We start from the raw sequence: 26,573 nt of genomic DNA, 5'->3' as shown, positions 1-26,573 counted from the left end.
TACCTGTCACATTGTTCCCGAGCTTGAATAGAACTCAAATGTGATATGGAGTAAAGTAAGACAATGCAACTCCTGTAGTCTACAAACGTTGACGTCCACAGAGGTCACAAAAAGCATCTACTTCGCAAACCACAAATTCCATCATCCACAAGACATTTTTAGCCGCCCAAGCACAGCCACAAGCCAATCTCAAACCAGCTTGTTATTAAAGACATTAACGCCAAAATGTTGGAAAAGATCAGTCACCTTGTCAATGCCTTCAATTGACAATTTAGCTAATGACAAATGCATTGGCTGGGAATCGAACCCAGGTCAACTGCTTGGAAGGCAGCTATGCTAGCCACTAAACCACCAATGCTCAAATAGAGTATTTCATAATGGCACAAAGTCGAGCAAACGGAAACGTGATTTGGCTGACGCGATTGAGTATTGACTCATTTTCCTTTCGACCTGAACCAACAAGCCTGGTGTCTGGGTAACATGGTGTAATGTTCAGCACTCTGGAGTCTGAAAGCAGTGATCCAAGTCCATGTCTTGGTGGAACCTTGTCAATTAAGGGGTGCACGCCTCAAAATTCTTAAATTCAGAATTAAAATACCTGTCACATTGTTCCCGAGCTTGAATAGAACTCAAATGTGATATGGAGTAAAGTAAGACAATGCAACTCCTGTAGTCTACAAACATTGATGTCCACAGAGGTCACAAAAAGCATCTACTTCGCAAAGCAAAAATTCCATCATCCACAAGACATTTTTTGCCTCCCAAGCACAGCCACATGCCAATCTCAAACCAGTTTGTTATTAAAGACATTAACGCCAAAATGTTGGAAAAGAACAGTCACCTTGTCAATGCCTTCAATTGACAACTAGTAATGACAATTGCATTAGCTGGGAATCGAACCTAGGTGAACTGCTTGGAAGGCAGCTATGCTAGACACTATACCACCAATGCTCAAATAGAGTATTTCATAATGGCACAAAGTCGAGCAAACGGAAACGTGATTTGGCTGACGCGATTGAGTATTGACTCATTTTCCTTTCGACCTGAACCAACAAGCCTGGTGTCTGGGTAACATGGTGTAATGTTCAGCACTCTGGAGTCTGAAAGCAGTGATCCAAGTCCATGTCTTGGTGGAACCTTGTCAATTAAGGGGTGCACGCCTCAAAATTCTTAAATTCAGAATTAAAATACCTGTCACATTGTTCCCGAGCTTGAATAGAACTCAAATGTGATATGGAGTAAAGTAAGACAATGCAACTCCTGTAGTCTACAAACATTGATGTCCACAGAGGTCACAAAAAGCATCTACTTCGCAAAGCAAAAATTCCATCATCCACAAGACATTTTTTGCCCCCCAAGCACAGCCACATGCCAATCTCAAACCAGTTTGTTATTAAAGACATTAACGCCAAAATGTTGGAAAAGAACAGTCACCTTGTCAATGCCTTCAATTGACAACTAGTAATGACAATTGCATTGGCTGGGAATCGAACCTAGGTGAACTGCTTGGAAGGCAGCTATGCTAGACACTATACCACCAATGCTCAAATAGAGCATTTCATAATGGCACAAAGTCGATCAAACGGAAACGTGATTTGGCAGATGCGATTGAGTATTGAATCATTTACTTTCGACCTGAACAAACAAGCCTGGTCTCTGGGTAACATGGTGTAATGGTCAGCACTCTGGAGTCTGAAAGCAGTGACCCAAGTCCATGTCTCTGTGGAACCTTGTCAATTAAGGGGTGCACGCTTCAAAATTCTTAAATTCAGAATTAAAATACCCGTCACATTGTTCCCGAGCTTGAATAGAACTGAAATGTGATATGGAGAAAAGTAAGACAATGCAACTCCTGTAGTCTACAAACATTGACGTCCACAGAGGTCACAAAAAGCATCTACTTCGCAAAGCACAAATTCAATCATCCACAAGACAATTTTAGCCGCCCAAGCACAGCCACAAGCCAATCTCAAACCAGCTTGTTATTAAAGACATTAACCCCAAAATGTTGGAAAATATCAGTCACCTTGTCAATGCCTTCAATTGACAACTAGCAATGACAATTGCATTGGCTGGGAATCGAACCCAGGTCAACTGCTTGGAAGGCAGCTATGCTAGCCACTATACCACCAATGCTCAAATAGAGCATTTCATAATGGCACAAAGTCGAGCAAACGGAAACGTGATTTGGTAGATGCGATTGAGTATTGAATCATTTACTTTCGACCTGAACCAACAAGCCTGGTGTCTGGGTAACATGCTGTAATGGTCAGGACTCTGGAGTCTGAAAGCAGTGATCCAAGTCCTTGTCTCGGTGGAACCTTGTCAATTAAGGGGTGCACGCTTAAAAATTCTTAAATTCAGAATTAAAATACCCGTCACATTGTTCCCAAGCTTGAATAGAACTCAAATGTGATATGGAGAAAAGTAAGACAATGCAACTCCTGTAGTCTACAAAGGCTGACGTCCACAGAGGTCACAAAAAGCATCTACTTCGCAAAGCAAAAATTCCATCATCCACAAGACATTTTTAGCCGCCCAAGCACAGCCACAAGCCAATCTCAAACCAGCTTGTTATTAAAGACATTAACCCCAAAATGTTGGAAAATATCAGTCACCTTGTCAATGCCTTTAATTGACAACTAGCTATGACAATTGCATTGGCTGGGAATCGAACTCAGGTCAACTGCTTGGAAAGCAGCTATGCGAGCCACTATACCACCAATGCTCAAATAGAGCATTTCATAATGGCACAAAGTCGAGCAAACGGAAACGTGATTTGGTAGATGCGATTGAGTATTGAATCATTTACTTTCGACCTGAAACAACAAGCCTGGTGTCTGGGTAACATGGTGTAATGGTCAGCACTCTGGAGTCTGAAAGCAGTGATCCAAGTCCATGTCTCGGTGGAAACTTGTCAATTAAGGGGTGCACGCTTCAAAATTCTTAAATTCAGAATTAAAATACCTGTCACATTGTTCCCGAGCTTGAATAGAACTCAAATGTGATATGGAGTAAAGTAAGACAATGCAACTCCTGTAGTCTACAAACGTTGATGTCCACAGAGGTCACAAAAAGCATCTACTTCGCAAAGCAAAAATTCCATCATCCACAAGACATTTTTAACCGCCCAAGCACGGCCACAAGCCAATCTCAAACCAGCTTGTTATTAAAGACATTAACCCCAAAATGTTGGAAAATATCAGTCACCTTGTCAATGCCTTCAATTGACAACTAGCAATGACAAATGCATTGGCTGGGAATCGAACCCAGGTCAACTGCTTGGAAGGCAGCTATGCTAGCCACTACACCACCAATGCTCAAACAGAGTATTTCATAATGACACAAAATCGAGCAAACGGAAACGTGATTTGGTAGATGCGATTGAGTATTGACTCATTTACTTTCGACCTGAACAAACAAGCCTGGTCTCTGGGTAACATGATGTAATGGTCAGCACTCTGGAGTCTGAAAGCAGTGACCCAAGTCCATGTCTCTGTGGAACCTTGTCAATTAAGGAGTGCACGCTTCAAAATTCTTAAATTCAGAATTAAAATACCCGTCACATTGTTCCCGAGCTTGAATAGAACTCAAATGTGATATGGAGTAAAGTAAGACAATGCAACTCCTGTAGTCTACAAACGTTGACGTCCACAGAGGTCACAAAAAGCATCTACTTCGCAAACCACAAATTCCATCATCCACAAGACATTTTTAGCCGCCCAAGCACAGCCACAAGCCAATCTCAAACCAGCTTGTTATTAAAGACATTAACGCCAAAATGTTGGAAAGGATCAGTCACCTTGTCAATGCCTTCAATTGACAATTTAGCTAATGACAAATGCATTGGCTGGGAATCGAACCCAGGTCAACTGCTTGGAAGGCAGCTATGCTAGCCACTATACCACCAATGCTCAAATAGAGCATTTCATAATGGCACAAAGTCGAGCAAACGGAAACGTGATTTTGCAGACGCGATTGAGTATTGACTCATTTTCCTTTCGACCTGAACCAACAAGCCTGGTGTCTGGGTAACATGGTGTAATGTTCAGCACTCTGGAGTCTGAAAGCAGTGATCCAAGTCCATGTCTTGGTGGAACCTTGTCAATTAAGGGGTGCACGCCTCAAAATTCTTAAATTCAGAATTAAAATACCTGTCACATTGTTCCCGAGCTTGAATAGAACTCAAATGTGATATGGAGAAAAGTAAGACAATGCAACTCCTGTAGTCTACAAACATTGACGTCCACAGAGGTCACAAAAAGCATCTACTTCGCAAAGCACAAATTCAATCATCCACAAGACAATTTTAGCCGCCCAAGCACAGCCACAAGCCAATCTCAAACCAGCTTGTTATTAAAGACATTAACCCCAAAATGTTGGAAAATATCAGTCACCTTGTCAATGCCTTCAATTGACAACTAGCAATGACAATTGCATTGGCTGGGAATCGAACCCAGGTCAACTGCTTGGAAGGCAGCTATGCTAGCCACTATACCACCAATGCTCAAATAGAGCATTTCATAATGGCACAAAGTCAAGCAAACGGAAACGTGATTTGGTAGATGCGATTGAGTATTGAATCATTTACTTTCGACCTGAACCAACAAGCCTGGTGTCTGGGTAACATGCTGTAATGGTCAGGACTCTGGAGTCTGAAAGCAGTGATCCAAGTCCTTGTCTCGGTGGAACCTTGTCAATTAAGGGGTGCACGCTTAAAAATTCTTAAATTCAGAATTAAAATACCCGTCACATTGTTCCCAAGCTTGAATAGAACTCAAATGTGATATGGAGAAAAGTAAGACAATGCAACTCCTGTAGTCTACAAAGGCTGACGTCCACAGAGGTCACAAAAAGCATCTACTTCGCAAAGCAAAAATTCCATCATCCACAAGACATTTTTAGCCGCCCAAGCACAGCCACAAGCCAATCTCAAACCAGCTTGTTATTAAAGACATTAACCCCAAAATGTTGGAAAGTATCAGTCACCTTGTCAATGCCTTTAATTGACAACTAGCTATGACAATTGCATTGGCTGGGAATCGAACTCAGGTCAACTGCTTGGAAGGCAGCTATGCGAGCCACTATACCACCAATGCTCAAATAGAGCATTTCATAATGGCACAAAGTCGAGCAAACGGAAACGTGATTTGGTAGATGCGATTGAGTATTGAATCATTTACTTTCGACCTGAAACAACAAGCCTGGTGTCTGGGTAACATGGTGTAATGGTCAGCACTCTGGAGTCTGAAAGCAGTGATCCAAGTCCATGTCTCGGTGGAAACTTGTCAATTAAGGGGTGCACGCTTCAAAATTCTTAAATTCAGAATTAAAATACCTGTCACATTGTTCCCGAGCTTGAATAGAACTCAAATGTGATATGGAGTAAAGTAAGACAATGCAACTCCTGTAGTCTACAAACGTTGACGTCCACAGAGGTCACAAAAAGCATCTACTTCGCAAACCACAAATTCCATCATCCACAAGACATTTTTAGCCGCCCAAGCACAGCCACAAGCCAATCTCAAACCAGCTTGTTATTAAAGACATTAACGCCAAAATGTTGGAAAAGATCAGTCACCTTGTCAATGCCTTCAATTGACAATTTAGCTAATGACAAATGCATTGGCTGGGAATCGAACCCAGGTCAACTGCTTGGAAGGCAGCTATGCTAGCCACTATACCACCAATGCTCAAATAGAGTATTTCATAATGGCACAAAGTCGAGCAAACGGAAACGTGATTTGGCTGACGCGATTGAGTATTGACTCATTTTCCTTTCGACCTGAACCAACAAGCCTGGTGTCTGGGTAACATGGTGTAATGTTCAGCACTCTGGAGTCTGAAAGCAGTGATCCAAGTCCATGTCTTGGTGGAACCTTGTCAATTAAGGGGTGCACGCCTCAAAATTCTTAAATTCAGAATTAAAATACCTGTCACATTGTTCCCGAGCTTGAATAGAACTCAAATGTGATATGGAGTAAAGTAAGACAATGCAACTCCTGTAGTCTACAAACATTGATGTCCACAGAGGTCACAAAAAGCATCTACTTCGCAAAGCAAAAATTCCATCATCCACAAGACATTTTTTGCCTCCCAAGCACAGCCACATGCCAATCTCAAACCAGTTTGTTATTAAAGACATTAACGCCAAAATGTTGGAAAAGAACAGTCACCTTGTCAATGCCTTCAATTGACAACTAGTAATGACAATTGCATTGGCTGGGAATCGAACCTAGGTGAACTGCTTGGAAGGCAGCTATGCTAGACACTATACCACCAATGCTCAAATAGAGTATTTCATAATGGCACAAAGTCGAGCAAACGGAAACGTGATTTGGCTGACGCGATTGAGTATTGACTCATTTTCCTTTCGACCTGAACCAACAAGCCTGGTGTCTGGGTAACATGGTGTAATGTTCAGCACTCTGGAGTCTGAAAGCAGTGATCCAAGTCCATGTCTTGGTGGAACCTTGTCAATTAAGGGGTGCACGCCTCAAAATTCTTAAATTCAGAATTAAAATACCTGTCACATTGTTCCCGAGCTTGAATAGAACTCAAATGTGATATGGAGTAAAGTAAGACAATGCAACTCCTGTAGTCTACAAACATTGATGTCCACAGAGGTCACAAAAAGCATCTACTTCGCAAAGCAAAAATTCCATCATCCACAAGACATTTTTTGCCCCCCAAGCACAGCCACATGCCAATCTCAAACCAGTTTGTTATTAAAGACATTAACCCCAAAATGTTGGAAAATATCAGTCACCTTGTCAATGCCTTTAATTGACAACTAGCTATGACAATTGCATTGGCTGGGAATCGAACTCAGGTCAACTGCTTGGAAGGCAGCTATGCGAGCCACTATACCACCAATGCTCAAATAGAGCATTTCATAATGGCACAAAGTCGAGCAAACGGAAACGTGATTTGGTAGATGCGATTGAGTATTGAATCATTTACTTTCGACCTGAAACAACAAGCCTGGTGTCTGGGTAACATGGTGTAATGGTCAGCACTCTGGAGTCTGAAAGCAGTGATCCAAGTCCATGTCTCGGTGGAAACTTGTCAATTAAGGGGTGCACGCTTCAAAATTCTTAAATTCAGAATTAAAATACCTGTCACATTGTTCCCGAGCTTGAATAGAACTCAAATGTGATATGGAGTAAAGTAAGACAATGCAACTCCTGTAGTCTACAAACGTTGACGTCCACAGAGGTCACAAAAAGCATCTACTTCGCAAACCACAAATTCCATCATCCACAAGACATTTTTAGCCGCCCAAGCACAGCCACAAGCCAATCTCAAACCAGCTTGTTATTAAAGACATTAACGCCAAAATGTTGGAAAAGATCAGTCACCTTGTCAATGCCTTCAATTGACAATTTAGCTAATGACAAATGCATTGGCTGGGAATCGAACCCAGGTCAACTGCTTGGAAGGCAGCTATGCTAGCCACTAAACCACCAATGCTCAAATAGAGTATTTCATAATGGCACAAAGTCGAGCAAACGGAAACGTGATTTGGCTGACGCGATTGAGTATTGACTCATTTTCCTTTCGACCTGAACCAACAAGCCTGGTGTCTGGGTAACATGGTGTAATGTTCAGCACTCTGGAGTCTGAAAGCAGTGATCCAAGTCCATGTCTTGGTGGAACCTTGTCAATTAAGGGGTGCACGCCTCAAAATTCTTAAATTCAGAATTAAAATACCTGTCACATTGTTCCCGAGCTTGAATAGAACTCAAATGTGATATGGAGTAAAGTAAGACAATGCAACTCCTGTAGTCTACAAACATTGATGTCCACAGAGGTCACAAAAAGCATCTACTTCGCAAAGCAAAAATTCCATCATCCACAAGACATTTTTTGCCTCCCAAGCACAGCCACATGCCAATCTCAAACCAGTTTGTTATTAAAGACATTAACGCCAAAATGTTGGAAAAGAACAGTCACCTTGTCAATGCCTTCAATTGACAACTAGTAATGACAATTGCATTAGCTGGGAATCGAACCTAGGTGAACTGCTTGGAAGGCAGCTATGCTAGACACTATACCACCAATGCTCAAATAGAGTATTTCATAATGGCACAAAGTCGAGCAAACGGAAACGTGATTTGGCTGACGCGATTGAGTATTGACTCATTTTCCTTTCGACCTGAACCAACAAGCCTGGTGTCTGGGTAACATGGTGTAATGTTCAGCACTCTGGAGTCTGAAAGCAGTGATCCAAGTCCATGTCTTGGTGGAACCTTGTCAATTAAGGGGTGCACGCCTCAAAATTCTTAAATTCAGAATTAAAATACCTGTCACATTGTTCCCGAGCTTGAATAGAACTCAAATGTGATATGGAGTAAAGTAAGACAATGCAACTCCTGTAGTCTACAAACATTGATGTCCACAGAGGTCACAAAAGCATCTACTTCGCAAAGCAAAAATTCCATCATCCACAAGACATTTTTTGCCCCCCAAGCACAGCCACATGCCAATCTCAAACCAGTTTGTTATTAAAGACATTAACGCCAAAATGTTGGAAAAGAACAGTCACCTTGTCAATGCCTTCAATTGACAACTAGTAATGACAATTGCATTGGCTGGGAATCGAACCTAGGTGAACTGCTTGGAAGGCAGCTATGCTAGACACTATACCACCAATGCTCAAATAGAGCATTTCATAATGGCACAAAGTCGATCAAACGGAAACGTGATTTGGCAGATGCGATTGAGTATTGAATCATTTACTTTCGACCTGAACAAACAAGCCTGGTCTCTGGGTAACATGGTGTAATGGTCAGCACTCTGGAGTCTGAAAGCAGTGACCCAAGTCCATGTCTCTGTGGAACCTTGTCAATTAAGGGGTGCACGCTTCAAAATTCTTAAATTCAGAATTAAAATACCCGTCACATTGTTCCCGAGCTTGAATAGAACTGAAATGTGATATGGAGAAAAGTAAGACAATGCAACTCCTGTAGTCTACAAACATTGACGTCCACAGAGGTCACAAAAAGCATCTACTTCGCAAAGCACAAATTCAATCATCCACAAGACAATTTTAGCCGCCCAAGCACAGCCACAAGCCAATCTCAAACCAGCTTGTTATTAAAGACATTAACCCCAAAATGTTGGAAAATATCAGTCACCTTGTCAATGCCTTCAATTGACAACTAGCAATGACAATTGCATTGGCTGGGAATCGAACCCAGGTCAACTGCTTGGAAGGCAGCTATGCTAGCCACTATACCACCAATGCTCAAATAGAGCATTTCATAATGGCACAAAGTCGAGCAAACGGAAACGTGATTTGGTAGATGCGATTGAGTATTGAATCATTTACTTTCGACCTGAACCAACAAGCCTGGTGTCTGGGTAACATGCTGTAATGGTCAGGACTCTGGAGTCTGAAAGCAGTGATCCAAGTCCTTGTCTCGGTGGAACCTTGTCAATTAAGGGGTGCACGCTTAAAAATTCTTAAATTCAGAATTAAAATACCCGTCACATTGTTCCCAAGCTTGAATAGAACTCAAATGTGATATGGAGAAAAGTAAGACAATGCAACTCCTGTAGTCTACAAAGGCTGACGTCCACAGAGGTCACAAAAAGCATCTACTTCGCAAAGCAAAAATTCCATCATCCACAAGACATTTTTAGCCGCCCAAGCACAGCCACAAGCCAATCTCAAACCAGCTTGTTATTAAAGACATTAACCCCAAAATGTTGGAAAATATCAGTCACCTTGTCAATGCCTTTAATTGACAACTAGCTATGACAATTGCATTGGCTGGGAATTGAACTCAGGTCAACTGCTTGGAAAGCAGCTATGCGAGCCACTATACCACCAATGCTCAAATAGAGCATTTCATAATGGCACAAAGTCGAGCAAACGGAAACGTGATTTGGTAGATGCGATTGAGTATTGAATCATTTACTTTCGACCTGAAACAACAAGCCTGGTGTCTGGGTAACATGGTGTAATGGTCAGCACTCTGGAGTCTGAAAGCAGTGATCCAAGTCCATGTCTCGGTGGAAACTTGTCAATTAAGGGGTGCACGCTTCAAAATTCTTAAATTCAGAATTAAAATACCTGTCACATTGTTCCCGAGCTTGAATAGAACTCAAATGTGATATGGAGTAAAGTAAGACAATGCAACTCCTGTAGTCTACAAACGTTGATGTCCACAGAGGTCACAAAAAGCATCTACTTCGCAAAGCAAAAATTCCATCATCCACAAGACATTTTTAACCGCCCAAGCACGGCCACAAGCCAATCTCAAACCAGCTTGTTATTAAAGACATTAACCCCAAAATGTTGGAAAATATCAGTCACCTTGTCAATGCCTTCAATTGACAACTAGCAATGACAAATGCATTGGCTGGGAATCGAACCCAGGTCAACTGCTTGGAAGGCAGCTATGCTAGCCACTATACCACCAATGCTCAAACAGAGCATTTCATAATGGCACAAAGTCGAGCCAACGGAAATGTGATTTGACAGATGCGATTGAGTATTGAATCATTTACTTTCGACCTGAACCAACAAGCCTGGTGTCTGGGTAACATGGTGTAATGGTCAGCACTCTGGAGTCGGAAAGCAGTGATCCAAGTCCATGTCTCGGTGGAACCTTGTCAATTAAGGGGTGCACGCTTCAAAATTCTTAAATTCAGAATTAAAATTCCCGTCTCATTGTTCCCAAGCTTGAATAGAACTCAAATGTGATATGGAGAAAAGTAAGACAATGCAACTCCTGTAGTCTACAAACGTTGACGTCCACAGAGGTCACAAAAAGCATCTACTTCGCAAAGCACAAATTCAGTCAACCACAAGATATTTTTTCCCGCCCAAGCACAGCCACATGCCAATCTCAAACCAGTTTGGTATTAAAGACATTAACTCCAAAATGTTGGATATGATCAGTCACCTTGTCAATGCCTTCAATTGACAACTAGCTAATGACAAATGCATTGGCTGGGAATTGAACCCAGGTCAACTGCTTGGAAGGCAGCTATGCTAGCCACTATACCACCAATGCTCAAATAGAGCATTTCATAATGGCACAAAGTCGAGCAAACGGAAACGTGATTTGGCTGACGCGATTGAGTATTGACTCATTTACTTTCGACCTGAACCAACAAGCCTGGTCTCTGGGTAACATGGTGTAATGGTCAGCACTCTGGAGTCTGAAAGCAGTGATCCAAGTCCATGTCTCGGTGGAACCTTGTCAATTAAGGGGTGCACGCTTCAAAATTCTTAAATTCAGAATTAAAATACCCGTCACATTGTTCCCAAGCTTGAATAGAACTCAAATGTGATATGGAGAAAAGTAAGACCATGCAACTCCTATAGTCTACAAACATTGACGTCCACAGAGGTCACAAAAAGCATCTACTTCGCAAAGCAAAAATTCAATCAACCACAAGATATTTTTAGCCGCTCAAGCACAGCCACATGCCAATCTCAAACCAGCTTGTTATTAAAGACATTAACCCCAAAATGTTGGAAAATATCAGTCACCTTGTCAATGTCTTCAATTGACAACTAGCGATGACAATTGCATTGGCTGGGAATCGAACCCAGGTTAACTGCTTGGAAGGCAGCTATGCTAGCCACTATACCACCAATGCTCAAATAGAGCATTTCATAATGGCACAAAGTTGAGCAAACGGAAACGTGATTTGTCAGATGCGATTGAGTATTGACTCATTTACTTTTGACCTGAATCAACAAGCCTGGTCTCTGGGTAACATGGTGTAATGGTCAGCACTCTGGAGTCTGAAAGCAGTGATCCAAGTCCATGAAAAGATCAGTCACCTTGTCAATGAAGGGCTTTTATTTTGAAACGCTACCTACGAATGTCCTGTTTTTTTCTGAGTGACACCTTGAGGTGGCCTGCTATTAACCTGAAGTGAAGTGATGTTGTAACTTTGCACCTTTTCCTCTAACGTCAAATCTGAAATTGGACTAATTGTCTCATAAAGGTGATTTGATGTTGGCTCGTGAATGAGATTTTGAAGGGCTTTTATTTTGAAACGCTACCCACGAATGTCCTGGTTTTTTCTGAGTGACACCTTGAGGTGGCCTGCTATTAACCTGAAGTGAAGTGATGTTGTAACTTTGCACCGTTTCCTCTAACGTCAAATCTGAAATTGGACTAATTGTCTCATAAATGTGATTTGAAGTTGGCTAGTGATTGAGATTTTGAAGGGCTTTTATTTTGAAACGCTACCTAGGAATGTCCTGTTTTTTTCTGAGTGACACCTTGAGGTGGCCTGCTATTAACCTGAAGTGCTGAAGTGAAATTATGTTGTAACTTTGCATCGTTTCCTCTAACGTCAAATCCGAAATTGGACTAATTGTCTGGTGGTCTGCTATCAACCTGATGTGAAATGCTTTTGTAACTATGCACTATTTCCTCTAAAATCTGAAATTAGACAAATTGCCTCACGAATGTGATTTGAAGTTAGCTCATGCATGCGATTATAAAGGGCTTTAACTTTGAAATGCTACATCAGAATGTCCTGATTCTCATGATTGACACCTTGAGATGGTATGCTATCAACCCGAGTTGAAATGATTTTGTAACTAAGCACCATTTCCTCTAAAATCCCATCTGAAATTAGACAAATTGTCTCACGAATGTTATTTTTGAAGTTAGCTCATGCTTGCGATTATGAAAGGCTTTAATTTTTAAATGCTACACGACACAAATGTGATTTGAATTTAGCTCATGCATACAAATTTGAAGGGCTTTAATTTTGAAATGCTACATCAGAATCTTTTGGTTCTTTCTGAGTAACACCTTGAGGTGGTCTGCTATTAAGCTGAGGTGAAATGATTTTGTAACTAAGCACCATTTTCTCTAAAATCTATTCTATTCTGAAATTAGATAAATTGTCTCAGAAATGTGATTTGAAGTTAGCTCATGCATGCATTTTTGAATGGCTTTAACTTTGAAATGCTATATCAGAATGTCCTGATTCTCATGAATGACACCTTGAGATGGTATTCTATCAACCTGAGATGAAATGATTTTGTAACTATGCACCATTTCCTCTAAAATCCCATCTGAAAATTGTCTCACGAATGTGATTTTAAGTTAGCGCATGCATATGATTTTGAAGGGCTTTAATTTTGAAATGCTACATTACATTACAGTCATTTAGCAGACGCTTTTATCCAAAGTGACTTACAATTCAGTATTTATCTATCTACACACCGTAGACGCAGCTACAGGAGCAATTTAGGGGTTAAGTGTCTTGCTCATTAACATGAGATTAGCAGAGCAGGAGCCGGGGATCGAACCATCAACCCCCGGGGATCGAACCGTCGACCCTCTGATTGAAAGGCGGCCCTGCTCTCCACTTAGCCACTGTCACCCCATACATCAGAATATTATGTTGTTTTCTGAGTAACGTCTTGAGGTAGTCTGCTATTAACCTGAGGTGAAATGATTTTATAACTATGCACAATTTCCTCTAAAATCCCATCTGAAATTAGACAAATTGTCTCACGAATGTGATTTGAAGTTAGCTCATGCATGTGATTTTGAAGGGCTTTAATTTTGAAATGCTACACGACACAAATGTGATTTGAAGTTAGATCATGCATGTGATTTTGAAGGGCTTTAATTTTGAAATGCATCAGAATGTCCTGATTCTCTCTGATTGACACTTTGAGATGGTCTGCTATTAACCTGTCATGAAATGATTTTGTAACTATGCACCATTAAAATCTAATCTGAAGTTAGACAACTTGTCTCATGAATGTGATTTCAAGGTGAAATCAACCTGAGGTGAAATGATTTCATAACAGTATCAAACAAATTGAAAGTTGACCTGATGAGGGTGCTAGATGAACATTTTACTACATATCCATCCAATAGTGTAATATGTGTAGACATTTCACTCAGTTTCACGTCAACCTCATGCTGTATTTGTCATGCGAGTGCATGCAGCTTTACCCAGTTTTGTGTCAAGATTTTTTTCTTCTTGTTTTATTGAATTTCTTTTATTAAACTGAATTCATGACCAAAACACTTCAATGAATGGGTCAACAAACATCTTATTACAACTATCCAAAAGCTGTCAAAAATGTTTCAGTCTAAACCAAAGTGATGGACATACCACTGAGAAACAAAAATAATAATTGGCATTAGGCATGATTTTTGTAACTATGCACCATTTCCTCTAAAATCTCATCTGAAATTAGACAAAATCGTATGCATGTAGCTCATGCATGCGATTTTGAAGGCTTTAATTTTGAAATGCTACATCAGAATGTCCTGGTTCTGTCTGAGTGACACCTTGAGGTGGTCTGCTATTAACCTATTAAGATCATTGCATGCTTTGTCAGCAGGGCCATGGGTTTCTATTCCTGGGGATTCCTGGGGATTCTCCGCTGTAGTCTTCGTCATCTGTGCCCATGTTTATATGCAGTCTGGGATCCTGTGAGACCTTACGGTCCACATCACCCTGGTGGGTCAGGGCTCTGCTGCTGGACTGCTGCACATCTGGGTCTGCTGCAACAATAAGAATCATGAAAGGAATACGGCCATTATCTCAAAACAAACCGCAACAAGATGAGGCATGAGCCAGACATTATCCCTCTTATTAAACATTATGAATAACATTACTGAACATCAAACATGGCTTTATCACGTCTAACATCAAAAAACTGTACTGAAGCAGTTCCCTCAGCTGAGCTCATTTTGAGAGATGAGAACTGGCTCACTGTAACTTATTTCTGTACGTTTGTCAAGAGAACAGCCACAAGTTCATCAGTAGCACTCTCCTCTCTCACGGCTCCTGTCAATGTGCCCCTGAGCAAGGCACTGATCCCTAGCCGCTGCCACGGAGTAGACCCACTGCAGCTCAGCGCCCAGCAAGAACACTTTACTCTGATTCCTGCAGAAGTCAATGTAGATATAGGAAGTGGGATTAATGGCATCATCCCATTAGGTGAGCAGGTTTCAGGTCCTTGTCACAGAGCAGCCTTTTTAAAGTAGGAAAGGCCCAAGAGTAAAAGATTCCATTATCTAGGGCTCCATTCTGTTGAGTCCCATCACCAACTTCACAACATTGTACTTGTGTTATTAACACCTGCTGTCCTGCTGTCTGCAGTGAAAAGGGTCCACAAGGTGTGTTGGAGTCCGGATCCCGAGAGCTGCAGCAGAGATGAGCACCAAACACTAAAGGGCCAGTCGTAATAAACACACACCTTAGTGAAAGTCTAATGAATAGACCTGTTCTGATGTCATTCCATCAACACTACAGTACACTGATGACCCACCATAATCTACAATAAATGTGCTATAGTTACTACATTTCTCACATAAAAGAGCTTTTGTATTTTGAATGTGTAATCATGTAACTTTAGTCAACACCAATTTCCCTTCAATTCCTATAAAGTGCCACTAGAGTGTGCTCCGTACCTACAGACATGCCTGGCCATCGACTGAACAGTACAGTTCCCTTTCCTGTAGTGTTCTGCTGAAAGATGTCCTGTGACAAATGTAACTCATGTTTCTATCATAATAGGGTAGATGCTGTGGATGTTAGCAGGAGTAATACATCTTTATTTGTCACTGCACAACGAAATTCAGATTGTAGTCCCATTTTGCAACAGGACAATCACGTGGAATACAACACGAGAGACCACAAGTGTGTCATGAATGACCACTTGTGTTACGTTTAGGGCACGGTTAGTGCACACATGTTGGAGGGCAGTGGTGCAACCGGTTTAAGGTGCGGCAACGTTACAAATCTGTTGTTAGCGAAGCAGAAAAAAACCCCCACATTTGTTAATTATTCAATCATTTTCATCCTTCATATGTCTAAAAAGTATTTGAGCAAAACACTCCTGTGAATATAGATCACAAGGAGACAAGAAGTCTTTTTTAAAGGCATCAGAGGCCAAAACGTTTGGGAACCACAGTGACTTGAGGAATGAATCATTGGGCAGTGAAACCAAAATAGTTCTCTAGAGTTGAAGATCTTGATAAAGAGGAACGACAGTGAAATAAACACCAACGCTTTGTGGCCATAACACCGGGCCGTGCTGCTGCGTCTTGTGATCTCTACTGGTGGATGTCCAGTGTGTGTTGTGTTCACTAACACTCTGACAGGCTGGTACAATACACAACCATTGCGTTTCTATGGTTTGTGGCCTGTTCTTATTATAACCTTCGCTCTTGTATTTTTGTAGATTACAAAATGAATTTGGACGAACCCAAACATAAGCATTGTTTATGCTTATTACAGCCGTGCTGTCTGTTGATAGTCAGACATTGGTCATACATCCAGAATGAACTTAAGTCTTGCTGCTTTAAATTGAATTAAATGTGAATGTTGGCTAAAAAATGAAAGGATCAGTGTCACATCCATACCTCTAAATAGTAATATCACTGCTTTTTAAGCAAGTTGCTTGAATTTTTAATTCTAGTGGAAAACTCATTGGCTCACACATGGACAGTGTCTGGTGTTTCAAATTGAAATGTCATTGATGGTATACTGACAGAATACGACTCAGCGTTTATTCAACCTAACCTGTGATGGGTTAGTTTAGGAAGAAGGAGGAAAAACACTGCAGCAAAGCAGCATCACAGTCCCAAAGGAAGCAGGTATGGAGAGGGGTGACCCCAAAAAGACAAGACACCAGAGAGACACACAAAGCAGCATGACAACAGACAGCAGGAAAGAGCAAGTATTGTGAAGGAGGCTGATGAAGAAGAAAGTATCAGGAAGAGTTATCAGGTCAAAGTAGCAGGTTATGTGGTACATAAACCACTGAGTCCTAATTCAAAGAGCATAAAGAAATCCAGATGATTCAAAATCAGTAATTGAGAAAAAGAAAACCACCGATTAGTAAAAGAGAACAGTGTGTGAGAGAGGAGTTAACACACACACACACACACACACACACACACACACACACACACACACACACACACACACACACACACACACACACACACACACACACACACACACACACACACACACACACACACACACAACTCTGTGCTAACCATTAGCTTATTAGCTGGAAATGAATGAATATTTTTGGACCATTAAACCCCACACTTAGCACTTCTATTGTCAAAACGTGTTTGTTACACTTACTTGTACTAATGTTATAATATCAACTAAACATACAAATTGTTCCATTTCATCAGTGGCGCTTAAGGAAATAGATTTGTATTTTGGGGATTATGCTTTCACACTTTCTTGCTGAGAGTTTAATGATGAGAGGCCCAAACTGCTCAACTGTTCCTTCAAACACTTCCCAGACTGAACCACACGTCTCGACTGAATGCTGCAGTAGCACCGAGATGGAGAAGTTGCTGATGGTATGCCACTGTGTTCAGCAGTATATACCGATGCCTGGAGGGGTATGCCACTACTAAGGCAGGAAACGCTTCAAAGTGGAAGTCCATTGTCAGACATAGACACCAGTACCGCCGCGTGATGCATATGCAAATAGTTTGTTTTTTTCCACAACTAGCGATGCCGTAAAAAAAAATGTTTCAACACAGTGTCCTAAATAAAGCAAGGTGTCTATTTTCTCTCGTCCATTTTCCTGTTGGGATACAAGCAAGACGTTTGAAATTACAATAAAGTGATTTCGTAGTGACGTACCGCTCCAGTGGCGCATCTACTGCCGGAGCTCTAATTCTCTTTTGAAGTAGTTGAAAAGAAAAGTGAGCTGACAAATTGTGAGATAAAGATAGAGGAGAGAAAAGAGCAACAATATGATTAAAACAAAAGCGTTGACTCATCTCACCTTCTGGTTAAACTGAGAGAAGTCATTCTTCTTCTCCTGCCTCAGCTGTAACTCTGGTGTTACATGTCTCATTACCATTCTACATGCCAGTGATTCTTGCTGCTTCGATGAGCCCATGACACAACTGGTGGACAGACAAATAAAAAAAATAAAAATAAAAAAGACTACAAGGTACACAAGCATTTCTCGCTATACATTTCACCTCATCATTGTTGTGCCGTTAGGTGCATGAAGGGAGCCGGAGACGAGCGGGAACGCGTCCTTCATTTACTCTAGAGCTGGATGAACCCCATGCTTGCCGTTGGGAGCCGTTCACCACTACGACACCGCTGCAGCAGCTGAGTGGCCAGTGCCTTGCCCAAGGTGAGGAGAGGTACTCATTCTCTTTCTTCACTTACATTACACACAGGATTCTCTTCACTGCCCTCTCTCTAAATCCACAAACCTGAAGTCAACACACTAAATGCAAAAGAGCCCCAAAGAGGATTCAAAGACCACCAAACAGACCACCAATCATGTGATGTTACGTGCCGCTGGTCTGCGTGATCTGTCCGACCCTCTGGTCCACTCTCCACACCCGTGTCCTGGTTATGAAGGTCTGTAGAGAATGAAGGTCACACAGGTTTCTATTTGATCTTACACATCCTGTATTACGGAGCCAGTTGAGGTGGTTCGGGCATCTGGTGAGGATGCCACCTGGGCGCCTCCCTAGGGAGGTGTTCCAGGCACGACCAGCTGGGAGGAGACCCCGAGGGAGGCCCAGGACCAGGTGGAGGGACTATATCTCCAAACTGGTCCTGGGAGCGCCTCGGGATCCCCCCAGTCAGAGCTGGCTGATGTGGCACCGGGAAAGGGAAGTTTGGGGTCCCCCTGCTGGAGCTGTTGCCCCCGCGACCCGATCCCGGATAAGCGGATGAAGATGAATGAATGAATGAATGAATGAACGAACATCCTGTATTACCCTGCAGATAAAGACAGGCAGCAAGGTTTCCTATATTACTGTTTATGTTACACAGTATATAGGTATATTAGAATACACTCAAGACTTGACAGTTACATTGTATTCTTGCCCTGTGAGGCAGAATTTAGACCTTTTAGTAAGTCAGCAGGTGATCTCCACACACAGGCTGATTCGTATGGATATACCTGCATGGCTGATGAATGTCAGTGTCGCGCTGAAGCCCCTGTGCGTGGTGATGCTGCCGTCTGAGGTGACGTGAAGCACCATGTGGTAGGACAGGACAGGAGGAGGAACGCTGCCACCACACAGCACCACTACAAAACATGGCGGAAATGAACCCGAGGGAGAAGGAAGGGACCCTACCGACCTCCTCTGTTCCCTCCACATCTCCCAGGACAGCGAGGGAGTCATACCGGCATCCGTCTGACTCCTCCAGGTCGAAATCAGCAAAGAACACAACACCAGGATCAGCCTCGAGTTACTGATGAACACTGCCTTTTAACTTTGAGTCACTGGAAGCTCTGGAGCATCACCTTAACAACGTATCCCTGCGGAGCGGAGACAACACAGCGGAGGACACAGTCATTACTGTAGCTCTGTGGGTGATTTGGACTGTGGACAACAGTCAGATCATCAACTACCGCAACTATTCCGCATCCTGATGAACACACACACACACACACACACACACACACACACACACACACACACACACACACACACACACACACACACACACACACACACACACACACACAGTATTACACTCGTGCACACTGCAAACAAAAGAAACATTATCAGCAGCTCTACACAGTGTGTCAGTGATGAGTGTCTTGTGCAGCTCATCATTGCGTCATGGGACATGTGCCCACACACACACACACACACACACACACACACACACACACACACACACACACACACACACACACACACACACACACACACACACACTTTATGAAATATAGATATGAAATATATATAGATGAATAAGAGCTGCTGTGGTGAGAGGAACTCACCTGATAGAGTTGTTCCCTGCTGCTGCTCATCAGCTACAGTAAACACACAAACATGAAAAAGTCCTCATCGATATACAACGACATCTTCTGCTACCGCTCGGCACAAACTATATTCACTCACACACATATTGATATTGTCGTTAATATTGGTAATTGTGTGGCACACATGACATTAACCAGGGGCGTTTCTAGGATTCAAAGATAGGGTGGGGCTTAGCCTCAAGGGGAGTGGCATGTGTGCGCACATAGCCCCCCTAAAATAGGCCTAACGACGCCCCTGTAACTCACTGAATACAACCTGATCAATGATAGAATGAATTAAACAATTATACAACATAGATACGGATCATAAATCAATAACATACATCAACAAACGTCAAACAATTACAAGTATACTACCTCGTTCATTTTTGTAAATTTCTGTTTCTTAACACTATAAATGAACATAAATTAAGTTTACTTTCAATACAAATCCTTTTGTATTCATTTGGCTTGATTTTGAGTGAGCGGGTCAATATGACCCTGAACAGTAGAGGTGTCTCATCTCTATTTATCTACATCACCCCATGAAAAAAAAAAAAAAAGTTTCAAAATGTAAAAGAAATTTAGAAAAAAATACATGTTATTGTCGACTAATGCAACTTATATCTAGATTTTTTCAAAGTACTTAAAAATAGTTTGAAGATGTATTTTTCATGAAAACGAGTGCGTTAACCAAATTGAACTATGATCCATGGAGGGGTGAATAACTCCATTCCACCAAATACTGATTTAGTGGTGCGATTCCCGTGGACCGACACCGGAGGTAAGGCAGCTCGACGGTGTGGTACCAGAGGTCTGACACCGGACCTCCACACAGACAGTCCATCACTGTATAGAGTCTGGAAACAGGAAAGTGTAACATTCTAACTCTTTCTAAGGACGGGGAAGAAGATACTCCAATACATTTAGAGCTGTCCACTCTGCTATTAATATTTCATCTTAACATTCTCATTTGTTGCACTCTAGTTATGTGCTAACGGACATTTACATAGTACATTTCACAACATGTAAACTCAAAGAGCCTCACATTTAAGGACACAATATAAGAACATAGACACAACCATGAGAACATAAGAGCATATTCAAGATAAATATAAGAATACAGTAGTACACACAAGCACAGACCCAACCACGAAGCAATAAAAAAAACTAAACATTAACATAATCAAATAGAAACCCTCAAAATCAATGAATGCAGATCAGCTGGCTATGGCTCAGAGGTAGAGCGGGAGATCGGCTGTTCGCTCCCCGGCTCCTCTTGTCCAAATGTCCAGGTCTCCCAAAGGTGTGTGTGTGTGAGTGATTAGAGGTAGAATCGGATGAGCAGGTGTGTGAGTGTGTATGAATGTGTAAATGTAGTGTACAGGAGCTTTATAAACACAAGTCCATTTGTCTTCTGATGGGACGTCTGATGGTCATTTGAGCTTTTGGCTTCTCCTAACAAACTGCGATCATGTGCTCCAGTGTTCATACAGACCCTAGATATAAACAACGGGTGAACACGGATAAACGTAAACGGTCACCATCGTGTGATGTGCTTGTGAAGTCTGACTTGTGTCATCTTAACCTACCCTCCCTCAGCTTAATCTTGATCCAGGGCAGCAGCAGCAGCCTGACATCAGCGAAAACCCCCGGAGATCCTCTCCTGGAAGGGGGGCGGCTGCTGTTGGTTTCCCCAGCTCCGACCACAACCCTTCCCCCAGGAAGTTACACCCAGTGCTACCCAGTAACCATCGCCTGAACCCGCCGGACATACCAGAGGCCCCCCCCGAGTCCCCCTGGAGAGAGAGGACGGGGGGAGTAAAACAATGGGAAGGCTATTTAAAGCGGCTGAATAACGATATCTCTTCATAAGTGATGACTCATGGTCCCCAGGGTGCAGTGAATAAATGGAGTGTGGATCTACCTGGCAGGCATCTTTCCCCCCTCTCTCTGGCCCGGCACACAGAACCGTCATGGCTGCTCTCTGCCGGTTACGGATTGAACCTTTGACAGTCTGGAGGATACATTTACATCTGGCTGGGTCCACCAAGTCTAACTGGACCTCTCTCAGCACCGCAGGAAGACGACCCTCTAAGGAAAGCATTGCAAAATAAAAGCTTGTCTGCTTGAACAGTATTCGCTGGGAGTGAGAGAACGACTTACTTTCCTTCATCCTGCCCCATCCACCCACAATGCAACTGGTTTCAGGCGGAAAGCTCTCGTTAGGCAAAGGCAGACATATTGGTTGGACACGGGGTCCTGTTGAAAAAAAATCCCATAGCAGCAAATGAACAAAACGTGATCAGAGCGACAGTAAATACACTAATCGTCAAGATGAAAAACGTGCCCAGTAGAATGTGCTGATCCAACTCCATCAGAGCTATGTCATAGCTCAAAGACAAAGCATGATGGTACTTCTCATGGACTGAGACGGACTTGATAAACACCTGATTCCTCTTCATCATCTACAGTCTGATCAAACTCTCCCACCACCGCTCTCACACCGCTGAGAAACTCTCTAGACCGAGGAGAAAAAGATTCAGATTCATTGTAATATTCATACAATAAACATGGAGCACCAGCACGCAGAGCAGGGACAAGCTCAATGCGCCAACGGGGGACAACGCTCACTTTGAGAGCGATGCAAAGCAGTGTGGTCGGTCAGGACGGCCCCTCCACAGAAATGAAAGCCTCTGTTCCGCAGGGAGGCCTGAGCAAAGATAAGAAAATCACAAGAGAAGTCTCTTCTATCTCAATCCTCTTCATGTAGAGAATACAGACCTGTGTGCCTCCGCATACCTCCACCAGACCCCCCAGTCTGGTTTCAACACTGGTTTACCTTCTTCTGCTACATTTGTTCGCGCTATGCCAACCGTACAAAAGTGACCACTTCATACACACGACTCTAAGAAAATCCTAAGTTATCATGTTCAAAAACAAATCCTCTCAATGGGTATGATGAACAATGAAGGGACAGTGTGGATGAACACATGTAAGATGAGATGCTAGTAAAACAAAATCAATATAATTGTGTCTAAATCACCGATGATTACATAATATTGATCATGATTTTTTTGTTGTTGTTGTGTGTAGCCTGTGTGTCAAAGTGGAAACATGCCGCAAAATTTTCATGCAAAATAAAGAAATGTCTATTTTGAGTAGTTCATACGCAGGAGGAAAAGTGAAGAAAAAGATCAGCACAGTAACATTAAGGTTAGACCACTGACCAGCCATGGATGTGATCCGTACGTGGCCGGGGGCCCCCCCCCCCAACCACCCTCAGAGAGCGACCCATCGGGCTCCGCACCTGAGGAGTCCTACACTTTGAACCTGACAGATGGGAGGACATCTTCTCTGACTCCCCACAGTGTTTATCCAAACCCAGAGAGAGTGAGCAGAGTGGTCCTCATCACTATACCACACACACATTAACACAATGGCTACCACTGGGGGAGAGAAGCTGCTGCTGTGGGAGGGGATACTCATTAACAAGCCAGTCAAATCAGGCAGTGGGGGGTGCGTTCAACGTCACAACCGGACGAACTGCAGTGATCTACTGAGTGAAAGTGTCTCAAGGTTAACCTTCTCACTCACACGCTCACTCACTCGCGCTCTCTCACTCACACGCTCTCTCGCACACTCACTCACACGCTCTCTCGCACACTCACTCGCGCTCTCTCGCACACTCTCTCGCGCTCTCTCACTCACACGCTCTCTCGCACACTCTCTCGCACGCTCTCTCGCTCTCTCACTCTCGCGCTCTCTCGCTCTCTCGCACACTCTCTCGCGCACTCACTCTCGCGCACTCTCTCGCGCTCTCTCACTCTCGCGCACTCTCTCGCGCTCTCTCACTCTCGCGCACTCTCTCGCGCTCTCTCACTCTCGCGCTCTCTCGCACACTCTCTCTCGCACACTCTCTCGCGCTCTCTCACTCACACGCTCTCTCGCGCGCTCTCTCTCTCTCTCACACGCTCTCTCGCACGCTCTCTCTCTCTCACACGCTCTCTCTCTCACACGCTCGCTCTCACACGCTCTCTCGCTCTCTCTCACACGCTCGCTCTCACACGCTCTCTCGCTCTCTCTCACTCGCTCTCTCTCACTCACACGCTCTCTCGCTCTCTCTCACTCACACGCTCTCTCGCTCTCTCTCACTCACACGCTCTCTCGCTCTCTCTCACTCACACGCTCTCTCGCTCTCTCACTCACACGCTCTCTCGCTCTCTCACTCACACGCTCTCTCGCTCTCTCTCACTCACACGCTCTCTCGCTCTCTCTCACTCACACGCTCTCTCGCTCTCTCTCACTCACACGCTCTCTCGCTCTCTCTCACTCACACGCTCTCTCGCTCTCTCTCACTCACACGCTCTCTCGCTCTCTCTCACTCACACGCTCTCTCGCTCTCTCTCACTCACACGCTCTCTCGCTCTCTCTCACTCACACGCTCTCTCTCTCTCTCTCTCTCTCTCTCTCACACACACACACACACACACACACACACACACACACACACACACACACACACACACACACACACACACACACACACACACACACACACACACACACACCAGAAGTTACTGTCTCCCTGAGTCAGAGAGCTCATTGTGACAGTCTGACCTATGAGACAAAGGTTTAGAAGAAGAGCACCGACCACATTTCCTTTACGATTGACCTGCTGTGTGTCTGTGTGGAACAGCATGGAGTCACACATGTTGGCCGAGCAGTTTAAAACCTTTTAGGACAGCTGGGAGCAGTCTGGCAGCAGCTCGCTGTGACTCTCGTCAGTTGGATAAAATGCCACTCTCACACAAAATAAGGACCGACCCACTTACCGGTGTCGTGGGGTTTTTCCCGTGTCAGCTTTTAAAAAAAAATATGCATCATAGTGAAAACACATAAATTTAAGACCGCATGAGGGTAATTGGTTCTTTTGGCCAGCTGGGGGCAGCACAACCACCTGTCAACATATTCACACAGTACCGCCTCATCAAGTTGTGACAAACTAGCAAACAGTTGCTTCTTTTTTACATCTAGCAGAAACAGAGAAACGCTAGCATTGTCAAAAATGTTAAATGATATACAGCAGAGTATTGATTCAGGTAAAATATCACTTTTTTTTTTAATGTGACACTGCAGATCATAGAATGCTGGACGGGTCGGACAATCTGGTAGAACTTTCTGGAGCAGTCCTCGATTGGTGCAGGTCTCATTTAGAAGACCTCTCCTCCTCTTCCTCTGTTTACATTCATAACATGCTTTCTCACTACTGTTATTATTAGTCACATTTATATTATTGAGCTATTACAGCTACCTTCATGATATGAATGCTATCTGTCATATACATTGAATGTGTTGTAACTCTGTTATGTTGTTCATTGTGTACACCAGACATCTATCACACTTCTGTCCATCCTGATAGAGGATCCTCCTCTGTTGCTCTCTCTGGGGTTTCTTCCTCTTTTTCTCCTGTTAAAGGGGTTTTTGGAGAGTTTTTCCTGTTCCTATGTCCTGGGAGAGAGGATGACGTATGTTGTACAGCTTGTAAAGCCCCCTGAGGCACATTTGAGACAAATGGAATGGAACTAAATGAAATAAAACGGGCTCGGCGGCATTGGCCAGAAGGTTCCAGACTGTGAGGAGACCAGCAGTGAGAGAAACAGCTGCAGCGACGTATATGGAGCCGGAGATGATTCACTATGAATGACGTGCAGCCAAGATATTTAAAAAGAAAGGATACAGGAATAGTTTGGGGGAAATGAATCGGTGAAAAATAACTCTGAAATGAAAAAAAATAAAATGCATACATTTAATAATGAATTTTAAAGTGAATTTAAATACATACAAGTTAAAAAAAAATATTTAAAAAATGGAAAATTAAATGGGAAAGTAGATAAACAGAGGGACAAAGGTAAATAAGCTGAGAAGTAAATTAAAACAGAAATATCAATATGTCATTTTTATCAATACAAAATTATGAAAAACTATTTCTAATATTATTTTGGCTCAATTAACGGACAATTCATTTGTTTTTCATAACAATTGATTATTTTTACAGGTCCCATCCATACTAAAGTAGCTCTTACAGTTAATCAATGCAGTTTTACACAGCTGTCCGTTTTGCTAAAGAGCCCTCTCATCAACAATCAATAACTAGATATAAAGTGTTGTTCAGAGAGTGAGTGAGTGAGTGTGTGAGTGTTACCTCTAAGCCCTGTAAGACCCTGGATCCTGTTCATGACGCCCGGAGGACCCACTGGGTGAGACATGGTTGCTGGGGCCACAGTTGCCATGCGGCGGTTGCCAGGTGTTGCAGAGAACGCAACATACTGAGAGTTCCAATCTCTGAAGAACCGTCTTCACCATCTAATGACCCTCGTATTGATCGGACACATGAACCAGCTGGCCCTCACACATGGACTCGGATCAGAGTCTCTGGCTTCACCTCAGAGCATCAGAGAGGTTTTCAAGGCATTTAATGTCCATGAATTCTTTATGGAAAGCCAGAAGCAGCCAAAGCATTTCATCAGTGAGAAGTCACCGTTGTTAAAGTGAAGTTATTGGAGCTGGAAGGATGCCAGAGAGCAGACGGTTCGATATAAACAACAGGTGGCATTAACGTCTAATGTTCTTTATGTTGGTCTGTAGGACAGCAGCTGCTGCCATCACACCCACATAAGGGAGAAATGGTGGGAAGTAGATGTGAGTTTAGAACTACAGGTAATCAAAGTGAATAGTGGGAAAACATATTAGATATTCAAAGCAGAGAGTCTAAAGAGGATCTTTAAATGCACTA

At 42.9% G+C, this 26,573-nt stretch overlaps 11 non-coding genes across 11 annotated transcripts; all 11 read right to left on the bottom strand.

Annotated features, from left to right (window-relative positions):
* Positions 1 to 286: 286 nt before the first annotated feature.
* trnag-ucc (transfer RNA glycine (anticodon UCC)) lies at positions 287 to 358 on the bottom strand. The gene has a single exon. It is a non-coding gene; the product is annotated as a tRNA-Gly (tRNA).
* Positions 359 to 2,064: 1,706 nt separating this feature from the next.
* Positions 2,065 to 2,136, bottom strand: trnag-ucc (transfer RNA glycine (anticodon UCC)). Its single transcript has one exon. It is a non-coding gene; the product is annotated as a tRNA-Gly (tRNA).
* A 1,112-nt stretch (positions 2,137 to 3,248) lies between these two features.
* On the bottom strand, positions 3,249 to 3,320 carry trnag-ucc (transfer RNA glycine (anticodon UCC)). The gene has a single exon. It is a non-coding gene; the product is annotated as a tRNA-Gly (tRNA).
* Positions 3,321 to 3,842: 522 nt separating this feature from the next.
* trnag-ucc (transfer RNA glycine (anticodon UCC)) lies at positions 3,843 to 3,914 on the bottom strand. Its single transcript has one exon. It is a non-coding gene; the product is annotated as a tRNA-Gly (tRNA).
* Positions 3,915 to 4,435: 521 nt separating this feature from the next.
* Positions 4,436 to 4,507, bottom strand: trnag-ucc (transfer RNA glycine (anticodon UCC)). The gene has a single exon. It is a non-coding gene; the product is annotated as a tRNA-Gly (tRNA).
* A 1,114-nt stretch (positions 4,508 to 5,621) lies between these two features.
* On the bottom strand, positions 5,622 to 5,693 carry trnag-ucc (transfer RNA glycine (anticodon UCC)). The gene has a single exon. It is a non-coding gene; the product is annotated as a tRNA-Gly (tRNA).
* Positions 5,694 to 7,401: 1,708 nt separating this feature from the next.
* Positions 7,402 to 7,473, bottom strand: trnag-ucc (transfer RNA glycine (anticodon UCC)). Its single transcript has one exon. It is a non-coding gene; the product is annotated as a tRNA-Gly (tRNA).
* A 1,705-nt stretch (positions 7,474 to 9,178) lies between these two features.
* trnag-ucc (transfer RNA glycine (anticodon UCC)) lies at positions 9,179 to 9,250 on the bottom strand. Its single transcript has one exon. It is a non-coding gene; the product is annotated as a tRNA-Gly (tRNA).
* A 1,112-nt stretch (positions 9,251 to 10,362) lies between these two features.
* On the bottom strand, positions 10,363 to 10,434 carry trnag-ucc (transfer RNA glycine (anticodon UCC)). Its single transcript has one exon. It is a non-coding gene; the product is annotated as a tRNA-Gly (tRNA).
* Positions 10,435 to 10,955: 521 nt separating this feature from the next.
* trnag-ucc (transfer RNA glycine (anticodon UCC)) lies at positions 10,956 to 11,027 on the bottom strand. Its single transcript has one exon. It is a non-coding gene; the product is annotated as a tRNA-Gly (tRNA).
* Positions 11,028 to 11,547: 520 nt separating this feature from the next.
* Positions 11,548 to 11,619, bottom strand: trnag-ucc (transfer RNA glycine (anticodon UCC)). Its single transcript has one exon. It is a non-coding gene; the product is annotated as a tRNA-Gly (tRNA).
* Between the last annotated feature and the right edge of the window lie 14,954 nt (positions 11,620 to 26,573).

The sequence above is a fragment of the Cebidichthys violaceus genome, unplaced genomic scaffold (genome assembly GCF_023349555.1).
Source record: "Cebidichthys violaceus isolate CVI_PGR_0920_01 unplaced genomic scaffold, fCebVio1.0.p SCAF_3, whole genome shotgun sequence".
NCBI lineage: Eukaryota > Metazoa > Chordata > Actinopteri > Perciformes > Stichaeidae > Cebidichthys > Cebidichthys violaceus.
Note: the sequence above shows the minus strand (reverse complement) of the source record. Positions and strands in the feature narration are given on the sequence as shown.